Source organism: Thalassophryne amazonica, chromosome 4, assembly GCF_902500255.1.
Source record: "Thalassophryne amazonica chromosome 4, fThaAma1.1, whole genome shotgun sequence".
Taxonomy (NCBI): Eukaryota; Metazoa; Chordata; class Actinopteri; order Batrachoidiformes; family Batrachoididae; genus Thalassophryne; species Thalassophryne amazonica.
The window spans coordinates 3885516-3904012 of record NC_047106.1 but is presented as its reverse complement, the minus strand read 5'-3'; the positions used below and the strand labels follow the sequence as shown (position 1 = coordinate 3904012).

At 44.6% G+C, this 18497-nt stretch overlaps 1 protein-coding gene across 1 annotated transcript in view; it reads left to right on the top strand.

Annotated features, from left to right (window-relative positions):
• bcas3 (BCAS3 microtubule associated cell migration factor) overlaps nt 1–18497 on the top strand; it is a 700663-nt gene that overhangs the window by 27235 nt on the left and 654931 nt on the right.

Sequence of the window (18497 nt, the reverse complement as noted above, 5' to 3'; positions counted from 1 at the left end):
TATCAGATAAGACAAAACCTGGAGTGTGACGATTCCAAAGTCACCAAAACACCTTTTGAAGCTCTGTGATTGTTCATTCATCAGCTTCAGTCACAACTTCTGGATCCATTGCATTAGAGCAGCTAGAACCTTTACAAGACCACGCCTGCAACAAGTGCATTTCAAAGTACTGCATCCGGTTTTACAGTTCCAGTGAATAATTTCCAAGAGGTCGTCAGGAGCTGGAGGCAGGTCTGTTCATACTGGAATGAACTTGCCATTCTCTTCCTTCCATCCATCTTCAGTGGCATTTAGGCTTCTCCTTCCATTCACATACTTGATGGAAGACACATAGTGAGTGGTACTTTGCTGCACCTGAACTTGGTGGCAAAACCTGTGCCTGAAACTCTTTAGAACACCTGACACTCTTTTCTTTGAATCACTGGCATCTAATTTTGTCAAGGCTGTCATTTGTTCCTCCATTGTACAGGGACACAGTTACCTTCTCCCCAGCTTCAATAATTCAGTCATGTTCAGTATCTGGGCCAGTCAGACAGATTTCTGCATGTTTACTGAATTCAGAATCGTTGAGCAGCATAATTAGCTAATTATACAAAAGGGCAGATTTCAGTTTCTAGTATTTCTAACAACACTAGCTCGTGGTTCCTTGGCGTTAATGTGCATGATGTTTAATGATACATTATAAAGAATGGGGAAACCAGACACTGTTAAGATGAGTTCTTACTTGCTGGTCAACTGCTTAACAGAAATAAAGTTCCTGTATCGCTAGTTAGCATGCTAACATCTCCATAAGGGCACAGCTAACCAAAAACTTAGCTTTAATAACCGTTAATTGACTAACTGAAAGTTAACTTTTATAAAGTTAAATCAATAAACTCCTGAAAAAAAAATTCATATTCAGACTTTACAAATGTTTTTAACTGTTAAGCTTTATTCACTAGGCCCCTCAAAAATGTTAGCGGCCTAAAAGTTATCACAACTAAATTTGGTCCACTGATGGTTTTCAAAGTTATCTGAAAAGCTAATCCGTTAACTTAAACGTTAGCTTTGATAATTAGCGGTTAGCGGATTGGCGGAATTGTCCCCACCACTGCATAAGATGTCTGTAAATCAATTTAGAGGTGTTATGTGGTTACAGAAACAGGGTTTTTGGATTTAGAAGTGTTGATTTTTCACTACGTCTTACAAAATCTGAGAAAAAAATTTGGCAAACATATTAGATTTATACAGGAATGACATCGAGCTTCCGCAAAAATAGCCGACCCACCAGTGACATGACGGTAACAAGCACGCGAACCAGACAAATTAGAAAAGATGTCGGCCTGCTAACGTGGCTGATGTCACACAGAGCCATGTAGGCCGTGAGCCAGTAGGGTTGGTCGGTACCAGTTCAGCCGGCAAATCACGTTATTATTTTCTGTTAGTGGGTTGTGTCAGAAGGAAAAAAAGTTGGCTGGACTTGCGGGACTCACAGCTTAAGGCTGTGGTGGCCATTTTAGTCGGCCATTACTGAAAAAGCTGTTTTTTGTCATGGGATGAAAAGTAACAAGTGTAGGGGCATAAATGATGTGTCTATACCCATGTTTTCCATGGTCAGAGAACCAATGGCAATGTCTAGAACTGCTTTAGGTGGTCATTTGGGTAGTAAAGTGGACATTTTGGGTCGGCCATTAGCCGAAATCATATTTTACCATCTTCCATCAAAACTATTGGACATAGGATAATGAATGATGTGTCTACGCCTATGTTTTGAGGGTCAAAGATTACAATAAAGGTATTTCATTTTACTAAAATGGTATGTGGTGATGTTTTAATGTAACCCACATAGTTTTTCCTTGCAAAATACCTATGTGGCAGCAACATGCAAGTACATGTATATGGGGTCTAACCATATGCATGTAATATTAACACCTATGCCATGGGCCTAATATGTAGAAGCAAGACAGTCATAATGTTGAATGTGACAAACTTCAATATTGACTAACAGTTGGCAGTTTAGCAACATACATGCTTTGAGTTGGATAAATGCTTGCAAAACTATTATAAGCATGAGTTTTCCTAGTAAATGCTGTTGTAAAAAAGGTATATTGTATGATGCATGATGTTATTTAAGTTCAGATGTATTTCATCTATACACATAGTGATCCATATAATGCTAAATATTTATTTTATCTTTTGAGTATCTTTTGATACTGTTGACCATAAAATTTTATTACAGAGATTAGAGCATGCCATAGGTATTAAAGGCACTGCCCTGCGGTGGTTTGAATCATATTTATCTAATAGATTACAATTTGTTCATGTAAATGGGAATCTTCTTCACAGACTAAGGTTAATTATGTAGTTCCACAATGTTCTGTGCTAGGACCAATTTTATTCACTTTATACATGTTTCTCTTAGGCAGTATTATTAGACGGCATTGCTTAAATTTTCATTGTTACGCAGATGATACCCAGCTTTATCTATCCATGAAGCCAGAGGACACACACCAATTAGCTAAACTGCAGGATTGTCTTGGACATAAAGACATGGATAACCTCTAATTTCGTGCTTTTAAACTCAGATAAAACTGAAGTTATTGTACTTGGCCCCACAAATCTTAGAAACATGGTGTCTAACCAGATCCTTACTCTGGATGGCATTACCCATTCAGTGCGCATATTAAACAAATATGTAGGACTGCTTTTTTGCATTTGCGCAATATCTCTAAAATTAGAAAGGTCGTGTCTCAGAGTGATGCTGAAAAACTAATTCATACATTTATTTCCTCTAGGCTGGACTATTGTAATTCATTATTATCAGGTTGTCCTAAAAGTTCCCTGAAAAGCCTTCAGTTAATTCAAAATGCTGCAGCTAGAGTGCTAACGGGGACTAGAAGGAGAGAGCATATCTCACCCATACTGGCCTCTCTTCATTGGCTTCCTGTTAATTCTAGAATAGAATTTAAATTTCTTCTTCTTACTTATAAGGTTTTGAATAATCAGGTCCCATCTTATCTTAGGGACCTCATAGTACCATATCACCCCAATAGAGCGCTTCGCTCTCAGACTGCAGGCTTACTTGTCATTCCTAGGGTTTGTAAGAGTAGAATGGGAGGCAGAGCCTTCAGCTTTCAGGCTCCTCTCCTGTGGAACCAGCTCCCAATTCAGATCAGGGAGACAGACACCCTCTCTACTTTTACGATTAGGCTTAAAACTTTCCTTTTTGCTAAAGCTTATAGTTAGGGCTGGATCAGGTGACCCTGAACCATCCCTTAGTTATGCTGCTATAGACTTAGACTGCTTGGGGGTTCCCATGATGCACTGAGTGTTTCTTTCTCTTTTTGCTCTGTATGCACCACTCTGCATTTAATCATTAGTGATTGATCTCTGCTCCCCTCCACAGCATGTCTTTTTCCTGGTTCTCTCACTCAGCCCCAACCAGTCCCAGCAGAAGACTGCCCCTCCCTGAGCCTGGTTCTGCTGGAGGTTTCTTCCTGTTAAAAGGGAGTTTTTCCTTCCCACTGTTGTCAAGTGCTTGCTCACAGGGGGTCGTTTTGACCGTTGGGGTTTTTCCATAATTATTGTATGGCTTTTGCCTTACAATATAAAGCGCCTTGGGGCAACTGTTTGTTGTGATTTGGCGCTATATAAATAAATTGATTTGATTTATCTTACTTACAGGTGCATGTAGAGAATAGATATGGATGAAAATAGTGGTGGTGCTTCAAATTCTTCTAGTGCTTCTAGTGCATGTACTAACACACAATCTGCTGACGGACCAGGTCCTTCAAAGTGTGTGAAACAAACTAGAACCTGTATAATCCATAGTACAGATGATCAGTCAGAGTTAATTTCAGTAAAGGACATGGAATCATGGCAGCGTCTAGTTCATGCAGCTGAAGTTAGAAATCATACACCTATCCTGGAAGTGGCTAAAAGCCTTGCTGAAGGTGAAGTTCCGGATGAATGCATATCTTATCACAAGAAATGTCGCAACAACTTTGTCCACCTGAAATCTTTGAAGAAAATTGAGAGGGAGAGGTCTAAAGAATGTGATGATGATGAACAAGGGGGACAACGTGTATCACAAAGACGTTCTAGCTCCATTTCTGATCAAACATCTAGAGAGGCTACAGCAGAGGAATGTGTCAGTGACGATGATGAAGATTCAGATGATGATGAATGGGACTATGCAAAGCAGTGTGAGTCAAATGTGTTTTATTCTTGTATTTTGTATTAGATAATCATACATCAAACCTGAATATCATATATTTTTACAGGACTGGAAAGCTGTAGGGTCAAAGATGCAGATGCTAGTTATATGGTGTGAAGTTTACAAACTTGTGACCTCTCCAGACAAGTAGAGTTGTTATTTGTGGACAAAGTGTTGTGAGCATTGATGATGACATGATGATAATTATTATGTACTGGAAAAGCTAAAAAGCTGCATTATATATATGCCTGCATATACTTAATATTGCATTGGATGTATATATTGTAGGTTTATTAGGAATGTTAGGTCGATATGCACTTATTTGTGAACCGAAAACAGTGTACAAATGACTTAAGTTTCCCTGTAACAGGAATGATGTACAGGCATTGGATTAACATTTTTCTAGTTTGAGATGTATCAGAATGATTGTAGTTGTGTCAATTCCAAAGTGCTACTACAACCCCTGGCAATAATTATGGAATCACCAACCTCGGAGGATGTTCATTCAGTTGTTTAATTTTGTAGAAAAAAGCAGATCACAAACATGACACAAAACTAAAGTCATTTCAACTGGCAACTTTCTGGCTTTAAGAAACACTATAAGAAATCAGGAAAAAAAAATTGTTGCAGTCAGTAACGGTTACTTTTTTAGACCAAGCACAGGGAAAAAAATATGGACTCACTCAATTCTGAGGAATAAATTATGGAATCACCCTGTAAATTTTCATCCCCAAAACTAACACCTGCATCAAATCAGATCTGCTCGTTAGTCTGCATCTAAAAAGGAGTGATCACACCTTGGAGAGCTGTTGCACCAAGTGGACTGACATGAATCATGGCTCCAACACAAGAGATGTCAGTTGAAACAAAGGAGAGGATTATCAAACTCTTAAAAGAGGGTAAATCATCACGCAATGTTGCAAAAGATGTTGGTTGTTCACAGTCAGCTGTGTCTAAACTCTGGACCAAATACAAACAACATGGGAAGGTTGTTAAAGGCAAACATACTGGTAGACCAAGGAAGATATCAAAGCATCAAGACAGAAAACTTAAAGCAATATGTCTCAAAAATGCACAACAAAACAAATGAGGAACGAATGGGAGGAAACTGGAGTCAACGTCTGTGACCGAACTGTAAGAAACCGCCTAAAGGAAATGAGATTTACATACAGAAAAGCTAAACGAAAGCCATCATTAACACCTAAACAGAAAAAAACAAGGTTACAATGGGCTAAGGAAAAGCAATTGTGGACTGTGGATGACTGGATGAAAGTCATATTCAGTGATGAATCTCGAATCTGCATTGGGCAAGGTGATGATGCTGGAACTTTTGTTTGGTGCCTGTTGTGTGGGCCGCCAGAAGAGGAGGTACTGCTGGCCCACCACCAGAGGGCGCCCTGTCTGGAGTGCGGGCTCCAGGCACCAGAGGGCGCAGCCGCCTCACAGGAGCAGCCAGGGTGACAGCTGTCACGCATTACCTGCAACAGCTGTTACCAATCATCTGATCGGCAGGAGTATATCAGCAGGACGACGTCTCCACCTCTTTGCCGAGATATCGTTTCTACCGAGAAGGTAACGTGCTCAGCTGACTGTTTAACAGTGATCTTTGTGACTTTTGTGCATTGCTCTGAGAGTATTTTCCAACGAGAGGTGGAGGTAACTTACCTGCCATTCGGATTCCTGGGTGCGAACGCGCCCTCCTTTAATTGTCCTTTGTTCCTCGCCAGCAGTACCAGGTCCGACACGCGGAGGCAGTGGCCACCTGGGAGTTCGGGACTTGGCGGCTCCAGTATTCCCGGGGTCTGGTGGCGGAGGAAACCGTGTGGTTCCGGTTCTACTTTGGAGAGGAGTCTCCTATCTTCGAGCCTGCCCACACGACACCTGTGTGAATTTGACTTTGTCCATTATTGTAATCTGTTGTTCTTGTTGTGCATTTTCACAACAGTAAAGTGTGTTATTTGACCTATTCCATTGTCCGTTCATTTGCGCCCCCTGTTGTGGGTCCGTGTACTTACACTTTCCCAAAAGGATATCTCGGCCAACGTCATGGATCCCGAGGGGCGTCAACCGGCTGTTGAACGGCCAATGGAAGAACAGGGCGCACAGACGTCCGCAGGAGGAATGGTCGGTGAGTTGCAGCGGATCCTCACCGCTTTCACGGCTCGGTTGGATTTAATGACCGAGCAGAACGTCCTCCTTAACCGCAGGGTGGAGGCTCTCGCCGCACAGGTGGAAGCACGCCCTCAGGGCGCTGCTGCGGCTCTCCCTCCTGTCGACCCTGTGCGTAACAGTGACGTTCCTCAGGTCGTTCAACGCCCCCTCCCACCTTCCCCGGAAGCATACATAAGCCCTCCAGAGCCGTACGGAGGTTGTGTGGAGACGTGCGCGGACTTCCTTATGCAGTGTTCGCTCGTCTTCGCACAACGTCCTGTCATGTACGTGACTGATGCTAGCAAGATAGCTTATGTAATAAACCTGCTTCGCGGTGAGGCACGCGCTTGGGCTACAGCGCTCTGGGAGCAGAATTCACGGCTCCTTCTGACATATGATGGGTTTGTGAGGGAGTTCAGAACAGTGTTCGATCACCCAAATAGAGGAGAGACCGCTTCAGCCATGCTGCTGTCAATGAGACAGGGGCGCCGGAGCGCAGCTGCCTATGCAGTCGACTTCCGCATCGCGGCTGCGAGGTCCGGCTGGAATAGCACTGCCCTCCGCGCCGCCTTTGTAAAAGGACTGTCGTTGGTCCTAAAGGAGCACCTGGTGGCTAAGGACGAACCGCGAGATTTAGATGGGCTTATTGATCTAGTTATACGATTAGACAATCGGTTAGAAGAACGCCGTCGGGAACGAGACGAACGGCGTGGCCGGGCACGCGCCGTCCCTCTCCCTTCCGGTTCCGACCGCGTCCCGCCCTCCCCACGCTCCACGGCCCCTACGCTCTGTGTGGTTACAGCTCTCCCTGCTGACGAAGCTATGGACACGAGCAGGGCCACATTTAGGGTGCCAGATAGACAGAGGAGGCTGGCCCGCGGAGCGTGTTTTGTTTGTGGCTCGATAGAGCACCAGGTAAGAGACTGCCCCGAGCGGTTAAACACCAACGCCCGCCCCTAGAGACTGGGCTAGGGGTGGGCCGAGACATTCACGTGGGACACACCCACATTGCCACACGACTCCCAGTTACAATCCTTTATGAGGATTTAACCCTGAAGGCCCCAGCACTGGTGGACACGGGCTCTGAAGGGAATCTGTTGGACAGCAGATGGGCCCGGGAGATAGGGCTCCCTCTGGTGGCGCTTACCTCGCCTGTGCAGGTGCGGGCACTAGATGGCTCCCTACTCCCTCCAATCACACATAAGACACCACCTGTAACTCTGGTGGTGTCAGGAAATCACCGGGAGGAGATCGAGTTTTTTGTGACTCCTACTACCTCCCGTGTGATTTTAGGGTTCCCCTGGATGTTAAAACACAATCCCCGGATCGATTGGCCATCCGGGGTAGCGGTTCAGTGGAGCGAGACCTGCCATCGGGTATGTTTAGGTTCCTCGGTTCCTCCCGGTTCCCAGGCTAAGGAGGAGGTCAGAGTCCCGCCCAATCTAGGGACGGTGCCGGTGGAGTACCATGACCTTGTGGATGTGTTCAGTAAGGATCTGGCGCTCACCCTTCCCCCCCACCGTCCGTATGATTGTGCCATTGATTTGGTTCCAGGCGTTGAGTTCCCGTCCAGCAGGCTGTACAACCTCTCACGACCTGAGCGCGAATCAATGGAGACCTACATCCGGGACTCTTTAGCTGCCGGGTTGATCCGGAATTCCACTTCCCCGATGGGTGCAGGTTTCCTTTTTGTGGGGAAAAAAGGATGGCGGACTACGTCCATGCATTGATTACCGGGAGCTGAACGAAATCACGGTTCGTAACCGATACCCATTGCCCTTGTTGGATTCAGTGTTCACGCCCCTGCATGGAGCCCAAATATTCACGAAGCTAGATCTTAGAAATGCGTACCACCTGGTTCGGATCCGGAAGGGAGACGAGTGGAAGACGGCATTTAACACCCCGTTAGGTCACTTTGAGTACCTGGTCATGCCGTTCGGCCTCACAAACGCCCCCGCGACGTTCCAAGCATTGGTTAATGATGTCTTGCGGGATTTCCTCCACCGATTCGTCTTCGTATATCTAGACGATATACTCATCTTTTCTCCGGATCCTGAGACTCATGTCCGGCATGTACGTCAGGTCCTGCAGCGGTTGTTGGAGAACCGGCTGTTTGTGAAGGGCGAGAAGTGTGAGTTCCACTGCACATCTTTGTCCTTCCTGGGGTTTATCATCTCCCCCAACTCCGTCGCTCCTGATCCGGCCAAGGTTGCGGCGGTGAGAGACTGGCCCCAACCCACTAGCCGTAGGAAGCTGCAACAGTTCCTCGGCTTTGCAAATTTCTACAGGAGGTTCATTAAGGGCTACAGTCAGGTAGTTAGCCCCCTGACAGCCCTGACCTCACCAAAAGTCCCCTTCACCTGGTCGGATCGTTGCGATGCCGCGTTCAAGGAGTTGAAACGGCGCTTCTCGTCTGCACCCGTTCTGGTGCAGCCCGATCCTAGTCGCCAGTTGGTGGTTGAAGTGGACGCCTCGGACTCAGGGATAGGAGCTGTGCTTTCCCAGAGCGGGAAGACCGATAAGGTCCTTCACCCGTGTGCCTATTTTTCCCGCAGGTTGACCCCGGCCGAACGGAACTATGACGTCGGCAATCGAGAACTCCTTGCGGTGAAAGAGGCCCTTGAAGAGTGGAGACACCTGTTGGAGGGAACGTCCGTGCCATTTACGGTTTTCACTGACCACCGGAACCTGGAGTATATCAGGACCGCCAAGCGGCTGAACCCCAGGCAAGCCCGCTGGTCACTGTTCTTCGGCCGTTTTGACTTCCGGATCACCTACCGTCCCGGGACCAAGAACCAGAGATCGGATGCCTTGTCCCGGATACATGAAGATGAAGTCAAAACGGAGTTGTCGGATCCACCGGAACCCATCATCCCGGAGTCCACTATCGTGGCCACCCTCACCTGGGACGTAGAGAGAACCGTCCGGGAGGCCCTGGCACGAAGCCCGGACCCCGGAACTGGGCCGAAGAACAGACTCTAGACAGAAGCTAGGGCTGCAGTCTTGGACTTCTGTCACGGCTCTAAGCTCTCCTGTCATCCAGGGGTGCGAAGAACCGTGGCAGTTGTCCGGCAGCGCTTCTGGTGGGCGTCCCTAGAGGCCGACGTCCGGGACTATATCCAGGCCTGCACCACCTGCACCAGGGGCAAGGCTGACCATCGCAGGGCTTCGGGACTGCTCCAGCCGCTGCCCGTGCCCCATCGCCCCTGGTCCCACATCGGCCTGGATTTTGTCACGGGCCTCCCGCCGTCCCAGGGCAACACCACCATCCTCACGATAGTGGACCGATTCTCCAAGGCGGCCCACTTCGTGGCCCTCCCGAAGCTCCTGACGGCCCAGGAGACAGCGGACCTCCTGGTTCACCACGTCGTCCGGCTGCATGGGATCCCAACAGACATCGTCTCCGATCGCGGTCCCCAGTTCTCCTCGCACGTCTGGAGGAGCTTCTGCCGGGAACTGGGGGCCACGGTGAGTCTCTCATCCGGGTGTCATCCCCAGACCAACGGGCAAGCAGATCGGGCCAATCAGGAGATGGAGCAGGCCCTGCGTTGCGTGACAGCCGCGCACCCGGCGGCCTAGAGTACCCATCTGGCCTGGATCGAGTATGCCCATAACAGCCAGGTGTCTTCAGCCACCGTCCTCTCCCCTTTCGAGGTATGTCTGGGGTACCAACCTCCTTTGTTTCCGGTGGTTGAGGGAGAGGTCGTTGTGCCCTCGGTCCAGGCCCACCTACGGAAGTGCCGTCGGGTGTGGCGTGCCGCCCGTTCTGCCTTGCTGAGGGCCCGGATGAGGACAAAGGCCCATGCAGACCGTCGGCGGACCCCGGCCCCTGCGTCCCGGCCAGGGCAGGCAGTGTGGTTGTCTACCAAGGACATACCTCTTCAAGTGGACTCCCCTAAGCTGCAGGACCGGTATATCGGTCCGTTCAAAATCATCAAGGTCATCAGTCCAGCCGCAGTGAGGCTTCAGCTTCCGGCCTCACTGCGGATCCATCCCGTTTTCCACGTGTCCCGGATCAAGCCCCATCACACCTCACCCCTCTGTACTCCCGGTCCGGCACCACCTCCTGCCCGGATCATCGATGGCGAGCCGGCTTGGACTGTGCGCCGGCTCTTGGATGTCCATAGGATGGGCCGGGGCTTCCAGTATTTGGTGGACTGGGAGGGGTACGGACCTGAAGAATGCTCCTGGGTGAAGAGGAGCTTCATCCTGGACCCGGCCCTCCTGGCCGATTTCTACCGCCGCCACCCGGACAAACCTGGTCCTGGCGCCCGTTGAGGGGGGGGGGTCCTGTTGTGTGGGCCGCCAGAAGAGGAGGTACTGCTGGCCCACCACCAGAGGGCGCCCTGTCTGGAGTGCGGGCTCCAGGCACCAGAGGGCGCAGCCGCCTCACAGGAGCAGCCAGGGTGACAGCTGTCACGCATTACCTGCAACAGCTGTTACCAATCATCTGATCGGCAGGAGTATATCAGCAGGACGACGTCTCCACCTCTTTGCCGAGATATCGTTTCTACCGAGAAGGTAACGTGCTCAGCTGACTGTTTAACAGGGTAGTTGTAAAACAGTTAACTGATCACCTGCAGAGGAATGGTCTATTTGAAGAGTTTCAGTCAGGTTTTAGAATTCATCATAGTACAGAAACAGCATTAGTGAAGGTTACAAATGATCTTCTTATGGCTTCGGACAGTGGACTTATCTCTGTGCTTGTTCTGTTGGACCTCAGTGCTGCTTTTGATACTGTTGACCATAAAATTTTATTACAGAGATTAGAGCATGTCATCGGTATTAAAGGCACTGCGCTGCGGTGGTTTGAATCATATTTGTCTAATAGATTACAGTTTGTTCATGTAAATGGGGAATCTTCTTCACAGACTAAAGTTAATTATGGAGTTCCACAAGGTTCTGTGCTAGGACCAATTTTATTCACTTTATACATGCTTCCCTTAGGCAGTATTATTAGACGGTATTGCTTAAATTTTCATTGTTACGCAGATGATACCCAGCTTTATCTATCCATGAAGCCAGAGGATACACACCAATTAGCTAAACTGCAGGATTGTCTTACAGACATAAAGACATGGATGACCTCTAATTTCCTGCTTTTAAACTCAGATAAAACTGAAGTTATTGTACTTGGCCCCACAAATCTTAGAAGCATGGTGTCTAACCAGATCGTTACTCTGGATGGCATTACCCTGACCTCTAGTAATACTGTGAGAAATCTTGGAGTCATTTTTGATCAGGATATGTCATTCAAAGCTCATATTAAACAAATATGTAGGACTGCCTTTTTGCATTTACGCAATATCTCTAAAATGAGAAAGGTCTTGTCTCAGAGTGATGCTGAAAAACTAATTCATGCATTTATTTCCTCTAGGCTGGACTATTGTAATTCATTATTATCAGGTTGTCCTAAAAGTTCCCTAAAAAGCCTTCAGTTGGTTCAGAATGCTGCAGCTAGAGTACTGACGGGGACTAGCAGGAGAGAGCATATCTCACCCGTGTTGGCCTCTCTTCATTGGCTTCCTGTTAATTCTAGAATAGAATTTAAAATTCTTCTTCTTACTTATAAGGTTTTGAATAATCAGGTCCCATCTTATCTTAGGGACCTCGTAGTACCATATTACCCCATTATAGCGCTTCGCTCTCAGACTGCGGGCTTACTTGTAGTTCCTAGGGTTTGTAAGAGTAGAATGGGAGGCAGAGCCTTCAGCTTTCAGGCTCCTCTCCTGTGGAACCAGCTCCCAATTCAGATCAGGGAGACAGATACCCTCTCTACTTTTAAGATTAGGCTTAAAACTTTCCTTTTCGCTAAGGCTTATAGTTAGGGCTGGATCGGGTGACCCTGGACCATCCCTTGGTTATGCTGCTTTAGACGTAGATTGTGGGGGGGTTCCCATGATGCACTGTTTCTTTCTCTTTTTGCTCCGTATGCATCACTCTGCATTTAATCATTAGTGATCGATCTCTGCCCCCCTTCACGGCATGTCTTTTTCCTGGTTTTTTCCCTCAGCCCCAACCAGTCTCAGCAGAAGACTGCCCCTCCCTGAGCCTGGTTCTGCTGGAGGTTTCTTCCTGTTAAAAGGGAGTTTTTCCTTCCCACTGTTGCCAAGTGCTTGCTCATAGGGGGTCGTTTTGACCGTTGGGGTTTTTCATAATTATTGTATGGCCTTGCCTTACAATATGGAGCGCGTTGGGGCAACTGTTTGTTGTGATTTGGCGCTATATAAGAAAAAAGTTGATTGATTGATTGATTGATCATCAATAAATGCACAAGTTTACATTGATATTTTGGACACTTTTCTTATCATCAATTGAAAGGATGTTTGGGGATGATGAAATCATTTTTCAAGATGATGATAATGCATCTTGCCATAGAGCAAAAACTGTGAAAACATTCCTTGCAAAAAGACACATAGGTTCAATGTCATGGCCTGCAAATAGTCTGGATCTTAATCCAATTGAAAATCTTTGGTGGAAGTTGAAGAAAATGGTCCATGACAAGGCTCCAACCTGCAAAGCTGATCTGGCAACAGCAATCAGAGAAAGATGGAGCCAGATTGATGAAGAGTACTGTTTGTCACTCATTAAGTCCATGCCTCAGAGACTGCAAGCTGTTATAAAAGCCAGAGGTGGTGCAACAAAATACTAGTGATGTGTTGGAGCGTTCTTTTGTTTTTCATGATTCCATAATTTTTTCCTCAGAATTGAGTGATTCCATATTTTATTCCCTCTGCTTGGTCTAAAAAAGTAACCGTTACTGACTGCCACAATTTTTTTCCTGATTTCTTATAGTGTTTCTTAAAGCCAGAAAGTTGCTATTTGAAATGACTTTAGTTTTGTGTCATGTCTGTGATCTGCTTTTTTTCTACAAAATTAAACAACTGAATGAACATCCTCCGAGGCCGGTGATTCCATAATTTTTGCCAGGGATTGTATTAGGATTATAAACGTGTTTCAAAGTGCACAATGTATCATGTCTTACTACTTCTACCTAGATATATTGTTATATCAGTACTTTTCATATTCTGCTCAGTAGTAATGACTAATAGTGAAAAATATTTCTTTAATTAAACAATATGTATAATTACATGCATTTATGTTGCAGAAGTCCAATTTAGTTCAGTTGTTGCCTTTTGATAGTGATATATTATGTACTGATAGTAATATCAGTGACTGTCCAGCGTTGGGACCAGGAAGCAGAGTTGTAGTCTTACACACCTCTCTGCAGCTTCTCTCCCCCTGTCATCCCCTCATTACCCCATCCCTGTAGAGATGGTGCCTGCTCCCAGACCACCAATAACCAGCAAAAATCTATTTAAGCATAAAAATTCAAAAAGAAAAAATAATATAGCACCTTCAATTGCACCACAGACTAAAACAGTTAAATGTGGTCTATTAAACATTAGGTCTCTCTCTTCTAAGTCCCTGTTGGTAAATGATATAATAATTGATCAACGTATTGATTTATTCTGCCTAACAGAAACCTGGTTACAGCAGGATGAATATGTTAGTTTAAATGAGTCAACACCCCCGAGTCACACTAACTGTCAGAATGCTCGTAGCACGGGCCGGGGCGGAGGATTAGCAGCAATCTTCCATTCCAGCTTATTAATTAATCAAAAACCTAGACAGAGCTTTAATTCATTTGAAAGCTTGTCTCTTAGTCTTGTCCATCCAAATTGGAAGTCCCAAAAAACAGTTTTATTTGTTATTATCTATCGTCCACCTGGTCGTTACTGTGAGTTTCTCTGTGAATTTTCAGACCTTTTGTCTGACTTAGTGCTTAGCTCAGATAAGATAATTATAGTGGGCGATTTTAACATCCACACAGATGCTGAGAATGACAGCCTCAACACTGCATTTAATCTATTATTAGACTCTATCGGCTTTGCTCAAAAAGTAAATGAGTCCACCCACCACTTTAATCATATTTTAGATCTTGTTCTGACTTATGGTATGGAAATAGAAGACTTAACAGTAGTCCCTGAAAACTCCCTTCTGTCTGATCATTTTTTAATAACATTTACATTTACCCTGATGGACTACCCAGCAGTGGGGAATAAGTTTCATTACACTAGAAGTCTTTCAGAAAGCGCTGTAACTAGGTTTAAGGATATGATTCCTTCTTTATGTTCTCTAATGTCATATACCAAGACAGAGCAGAGTAGCTACCTAAACTCTGTAAGGGAGTTAGAGTATCTCGTCAATAGTTTTACATCCTCATTGAAGACAACTTTGGATGCTGTAGCTCCTCTGAAAAAGAGAGCTTTAAATCAGAAGTGTCTGACTCCGTGGTATAACTCACAAACTCGTAGCTTAAAGCAGATAACCCGTAAGTTGGAGAGGAAATGGCGTCTCACTAATTTAGAAGATCTTCACTTAGCCTGGAAAAAGAGTTTGTTGCTCTATAAAAAAGCCCTCCGTAAAGCTAGGACATCTTTCTTCTCATCACTAATTGAAGAAAATAAGAACAACCCCAGGTTTCTTTTCAGCACTGTAGCCAGGCTGACAAAGAGTCAGAGCTCTATTGAGCTGAGTATTCCATTAACTTTAACTAGTAATGACTTCATGACTTTCTTTGCTAACAAAATTTTGACTATTAGAGAAGAAATTACTCATAACCATCCCAAAGATGTATCGTTATCTTTGGCTGCTTTCAGTGATGCCGGTATTTGGTTAGACTCTTTTTCTCCGATTGTTCTGTCTGAGTTATTTTCATTAGTTACTTCATCCAAACCATCAACATGTTTATTAGATCCCATTCCTGCCAGGCTGCTCAAGGAAGTCCTACCATTATTTAATGCTTCAATCTTAAATATGATCAATCTATCTTTGTTAGTTGGTTATGTACCACAGGCCTTTAAGGTGGCAGTAATTAAACCATTACTTAAAAAGCCATCACTTGACCCAGCTATCTTAGCTAATTATAGGCCAATCGCCAACCTTCCTTTTCTCTCAAAGATTCTTGAGAGGGTAGTTGTAAAACAGCTAACTGATCACCTGCAGAGGAATGGTCTATTTGAAGAGTTTCAGTCAGGTTTTAGAATTCATCATAGTACAGAAACAGCATTAGTGAAGGTTACAAATGATCTTCTTATGGCTTCGGACAGTGGACTTATCTCTGTGCTTGTTCTGTTGGACCTCAGTGCTGCTTTTGATACTGTTGACCATAAAATTTTATTACAGAGATTAGAGCATGTCATAGGTATTAAAGGCACTGCGCTGCGGTGGTTTGAATCATATTTGTCTAATAGATTACAGTTTGTTCATGTAAATGGGGAATCTTCTTCACAGACTAAAGTTAATTATGGAGTTCCACAAGGTTCTGTGCTAGGACCAATTTTATTCACTTTATACATGCTTCCCTTAGGCAGTATTATTAGACGGTATTGCTTAAATTTTCATTGTTACGCAGATGATACCCAGCTTTATCTATCCATGAAGCCAGAGGATACACACCAATTAGCTAAACTGCAGGATTGTCTTACAGACATAAAGACATGGATGACCTCTAATTTCCTGCTTTTAAACTCAGATAAAACTGAAGTTATTGTACTTGGCCCCACAAATCTTAGAAGCATGCTGTCTAACCAGATCGTTACTCTGGATGGCATTTCCCTGATCTCTAGTAATACTGTGAGAAATCTTGGAGTCATTTTTGATCAGGATATGTCATTCAAAGCGCATATTAAACAAATATGTAGGACTGCCTTTTTGCATTTACGCAATATCTCTAAAATCAGAAAGGTCTTGTCTCAGAGTGATGCTGAAAAACTAATTCATGCATTTATTTCCTCTAGGCTGGACTATTGTAATTCATTATTATCAGGTTGTCCTAAAAGTTCCCTAAAAAGCCTTCAGTTGGTTCAGAATGCTGCAGCTAGAGTACTGACGGGGACTAGCAGGAGAGAGCATATCTCACCCGTGTTGGCCTCTCTTCATTGGCTTCCTGTTAATTCTAGAATAGAATTTAAAATTCTTCTTCTTACTTATAAGGTTTTGAATAATCAGGTCCCATCTTATCTTAGGGACCTCGTAGTACCATATTACCCCAATAGAGCGCTTCGCTCTCAGACTGCGGGCTTACTTGTAGTTCCTAGGGTTTGTAAGAGTAGAATGGGAGGAAGAGCCTTCAGCTTTCAGGCTCCTCTCCTGTGGAACCAGCTCCCAATTCAGATCAGGGAGACAGATATCCTCTCTACTTTTAAGATTAGGCTTAAAACTTTCCTTTTCGCTAAGGCTTATAGTTAGGGCTGGATCAGGTGACCCTGGACCATCCCTTGGTTATGCTGCTTTAGACGTAGACTGTGGGGGGGTTCCCATGATGCACTGTTTCTTTCTCTTTTTGCTCCGTATACATCACTCTGCATTTAATCATTAGTGATCGATCTCTGCCCCCCTTCACGGCATGTCTTTTTCCTGGTTCTTTCCCTCAGCCCCAACCAGTCTCAGCAGAAGACTGCCCCTCCCTGAGCCTGGTTCTGCTGGAGGTTTCTTCCTGTTAAAAGGGAGTTTTTCCTTCCCACTGTGGCCAAGTGCTTGCTCATAGGGGGTCGTTTTGACCATTGGGGTTTTTCATAATTATTGTATGGCCTTGCCTTACAATATGGAGCGCCTTGGGGCAACTGTTTGTTGTGATTTGGCGCTATATAAGAAAAAGTTGATTGATTGATTGCTTGATTAATATGTGTTATGTACTAATTAGTTATTCGCCTGGAATAATGTGCTTTTGTATTGATTTAAGCTTTATGATAGTGGTTGTTGTGGTGGGAACAGAATTAGAATTCTGTTGGGTTTATATAAAATAAAACTGTATATGAACATGGAAATGTCAATGTTATGTGATCTTTGCAATAACTTTGAAAGATATATGACTCGAGATTACTCTGTAATGGGTGGTAACTTAATACTTCAAAGTAGAAATAAGAGTCACTATTTGCCAAATTTAGTCATATTTTCCAGTAAAATATTTGATTCATAAACTATTGACTGTATTTATCATTAATAATGATAAATATAGCCATTCTACTGGTATGAGGACATATTCCAAAAGAAAATAAAGTATCACTACTGTTATGGTCAGGTTCTTATGAACACCATTTCCGAATATGGGGTACCTATGGAAAATGGCACTTTAGTGGTAGAAAGCTGTGAGTCTCAAAAGTCCAGCCAGGCAAAATGTAAACTAGGGATATTGTCCTAAACAAAAATGCATATTAGAATTTGCCATCCCAGGTGGTACGATAGCTGAAATTTTGAGGTTCAGCTCACGGTCTAATGTTAGGTGAGGATGAGCGGCGCGATAATGCACGGTAACCTGGCGCATTAACCTCCCCCAGCGTTTTAATCCACAACATTCCTTTACTTCTGTACGGACCCATTTTCCTGTGGTGGAATCCCGCCCACCTGCTTTTATTCCTGCTATCAGTGCTCGTATAACCTGCTTGCGTCTCCAGTGTTAATCCGCCACCGCTGGGCCTTTAAGCACTCTCAATAAAAACACAGTTCCAAATCCGCCACTTCGGAAAGGCTGCTAATTGCACAAAAGAGCGATCATCCCCACAGATGGGTTTAAAGACTTAAAACAAACGGATTAGAGCAGCAGTAAAGTGAGAATGCAGGTTTCACTGTAGTTTAACGCATAAAAGACAAGCAGAAGTGGGTCACTGCGAGCTTAAAACAGTGTGCCGTTACACGCGGCAGACACTGGACTCTCCCACACACACAAACACATCCATTTACAGTGGTTTATGCTGTCAAATGGCCCAGAAAAGCACCTTTAAATTCCTCTCTGTCCAAACCATTAGCAGTAAATAATGCGTGCTTTGTGCTGAAAAGCACACTGATTGATCAGGAATGAATTTTATTGATTAGTTGAACTGGATCTTGAGCTGACGTCTTGCCATGACACGACTACCCGAAATGTTTTGTAAAATTTGGTCCTACATTTTACTTTAATGTACTAAGTTATTGGTTTTTATATTTTCCACAAAAGAAGAAAATGTACAGTGGGGCCAAAAAGTATTTAGTCAGCCTCTGATTGTGCAAGTTCTCCTACTTAGAAAGATGAGAGAGGTCTGTAATTTTCATCATAGATACACTTGACAAAATGAGGAAAAAAAATCCTGGAAATCACATTGTAGGATTT